The sequence below is a fragment of the Procambarus clarkii genome, chromosome 2, assembly GCF_040958095.1.
Source record: "Procambarus clarkii isolate CNS0578487 chromosome 2, FALCON_Pclarkii_2.0, whole genome shotgun sequence".
Taxonomy (NCBI): domain Eukaryota; kingdom Metazoa; phylum Arthropoda; class Malacostraca; order Decapoda; family Cambaridae; genus Procambarus; species Procambarus clarkii.
This window is the reverse complement of record NC_091151.1, coordinates 58216742-58220432: the sequence shown is the minus strand read 5'-3', so window position 1 is coordinate 58220432 and position 3691 is coordinate 58216742.

Sequence of the window (3691 nt, the reverse complement as noted above, 5' to 3'; positions counted from 1 at the left end):
CGTATATTTATTGAATTAATAACAATAAACTGAAAATTCACAAAAACGTGGAAAAACGGCAAAATATTGCCTAATTCGATGATATTTTGTTTAAATCACATAAAGGTAAAAGGGATGATAAAGGTCAAAATATTGCTAAATTCGATGATTTTTAGTACAAAAGAAAATGCAAGAAAACTTGCTTAAAATGCAAAATTTGAAACTTCTGAGATTTGAAGGCCAAATCACATATCGTGAGAAAACATGAAGTAGTATAGAAATATTGGTAAAAACGAATATATATACGTAAATTCAAACTACATGAATAACGTGAAAAAATCACTATATTACCATATTTGAGGATTTTAACTTCAAATCATAGAGCGAGGTTTCGTATTATTTAGATCCAAGAAAAGACATATGACAATGTTGTTTCAAATACAAATGATAAAAATCAATGTGTTTTCATTAGAATTAACTAAAATGTTCCTGATTTTCCGTTTATATTACCGATGGAAGATGTACACGTAAAACCGCTCTAATCCGGTGAAACGTCGATATATGCAATAAAAACAGAACTTCTCCTCTTTCCAATATCTTACTCAGTATTTTAACGAGAAAAAAATAGTTGATTGAAAATTAAGTGTTTAAGGTTAATTTTTAATCAATTATGTGTTTGCATAATTTTTATCGTATTTTTAATGAATTAAGAGCAATAAACTGAAAGTTCACAAAAACGTGAAAAAACAGCAAAATATTGCCTAATTCGATGATATTTTGTTTATATCACATAAAGGAAAAGGGGATGATAAACGTCAAAATATTGCTGAATTCGATGATTTTTAGTACGAAACAAAATGCAAGAAAACTTGCTTAAAATGCAATTTTATGCGAAAATCTGATATATGAAGGCCAAAGCACATATCGTGATACTACATGAAATTGTATCGAAATATTGGTAAAAATGAATATATATACGTAATATCAAACTACATGAAAAACGTGAAAAAAGTCATTATTATACCAAATTTGAGGATTTTAACTTCGAATCATAGAGCGACGTTTCGTATTTTTTAGACCCTACAAAAGACGTATAAAGATGTTGCTTCCAATACAAATGATAAAAATCAATGTGTTTTCATTAGAATTAACTAAAATGTTCCTGATTTTCCGTTTATATTACCGATGGAAGATGTACACGTAAAACGGCTCTAATCCGGCTGAAACGTCGATATATGCAATAAAAACAGAACTTCTCCCCTTTTCAATATCTTACTCAGTATTTTACCGAGAAACAAATAGATGATTGAAAATGAAGTATTTAAGGTTATTTTCTGATCAATTATGTGTTTGCATAATTTTTATCGTATATTTAATGAATTAATAACAATAAACTGAAAATTCACAAAAACGTGGAAAAACGGCAAAATATTGCCTAATTCGATATTTTGTTTAAATCACATAAAGGAAAAGGGGATGATAAATGTCAAAATATTACTAAATTCGATGATTTTTAGTTCAAAAGAAAATGAAAGAAAACTTGCTTAAAAATGCAAAATTTTAAAATTCTGAGATTTGAAGGCCAAATCACATATCGTGAGAAAACATGAAGTAGTATCGAAATATTGGTAAAAACGAATATATATACGTAAAATCAAACTACATGATAACGTGAAAAAAGTCACTATATTACCATATTTGAGGATTTTAACTTCAAATCATAGAGCGAGGTTTCGTATTATTTAGATCAAAGAAAAGACATATGACAATGTTGTTTGAAATACAAATGATAAAAATCAATGTGTTTTCATTAGAATTAACTAAAATGTTCCTGATTTTCCGTTTATATTATCGATGGAAGATGTACACGTAAAACCGCTCTAATCCGGCTGAAACGTCGATATATGCAATAAAAACAGAACTTCTCCGCTTTCCAATATCTTACTCAGTATTTTAACGAGAAACAAATAGTTGATTGAAAATTAAGTGTTTAAGGTTAATTTCTAATCAATTATGTGTTTGCATAATTTTTATCGTAGTTTTAATGAATTAAGAGCATTAAACTGAAAGTTCACAAAAACGTGGAAAAACAGCAAAATATTGCCTAATTCGATGATATTTTGTTTATATCACATTAAGGAAAAGGGGATGATAAACGTCAAAATATTGCTGAATTCGATGATTTTTAGTACGAAACAAAATGCAAGAAAACTTGCTTAAAATGCAATTTTATGCGAAAATCTGAGATTTGAAGGCCAAAGCACATATTGTGATACTACATGAATTAGTATCGAAATATTGGTTAAAAATGAATATATATACGTAATATCAAACTACATGAAAAACGTGAAAAAAGTCATTATTATACCAAATTTGAGGATTTTAACTTCGAATCATAGAGCGACGTTTCGTATTTTTTAGACCCTAGAAAAGACGTATAAAGATGTTGCTTCCAATACAAATGATGAAAATCAATGTGTTTTCATTAGAATTAACTAAAATGTTCCTGATTTTCCGTTTATATTACCGATGGAAGATGTACACGTAAAACGGCTCTAATCCGGCTGAAACGTCGAAATATGCAATAAAAACAGAACTTCTCCCCTTTTCAATATCTTACTCAGTATTTTAACGAGAAACAAATAGATGATTGAAAATGAAGTATTTAAGGTTATTTTCTGATCAATTATGTGTTTGCATAATTTTTATCGTATATTTATTGAATTAATAACAATAAACTGAAAATTCACAAAAACGTGGAAAAACGGCAAAATATTGCCTAATTCGATGATATTTTGTTTAAATCACATAAAGGTAAAAGGGATGATAAAGGTAAAAATATTGCTAAATTCGATGATTTTTAGTACAAACGAAAATGCAAGAAAACTTGCTTAAAATGCAAAATTTGAAACTTCTGAGATTTGAAGGCCAAATCACATATCGTGAGAAAACATGAAGTAGTATAGAAATATTGGTAAAAACGAATATATATACGTAAAATCAAACTACATGAATAACGTGAAAAGATCACTATATTACCATATTGGAGGATTTTAACTTCAAATCATAGAGCGAGGTTTCGTATTATTTAGATCCAAGAAAAGACATATGACAATGTTGTTTCAAATACAAATGATAAAAATCAATGTGTTTTCATTAGAATTAACTAAAATGTTCCTGATTTTCCGTTTATATTACCGATGGAAGATGTACACGTAAAACCGCTCTAATCCGGTGAAACGTCGATATATGCAATAAAAACAGAACTTCTCCTCTTTCCAATATCTTACTCAGTATTTTAACGAGAAAAAAATAGTTGATTGAAAATTAAGTGTTTAAGGTTAATTTTTAATCAATTATGTGTTTGCATAATTTTTATCGTATTTTTAATGAATTAAGAGCATTAAACTGAAAGTTCACAAAAACGTGAAAAAACAGCAAAATATTGCCTAATTCGATGATATTTTGTTTATATCACATAAAGGAAAAGGGGATGATAAACGTCAAAATATTGCTGAATTCGATGATTTTTAGTACGAAACAAAATGCAAGAAAACTTGCTTAAAATGCAATTTTATGCGAAAATCTGATATATGAAGGCCAAAGCACATATCGTGATACTACATGAAATTGTATCGAAATATTGGTAAAAATGAATATATATACGTAATATCAAACTACATGAAAAACGTGAAAAAAGTCATTATTATAC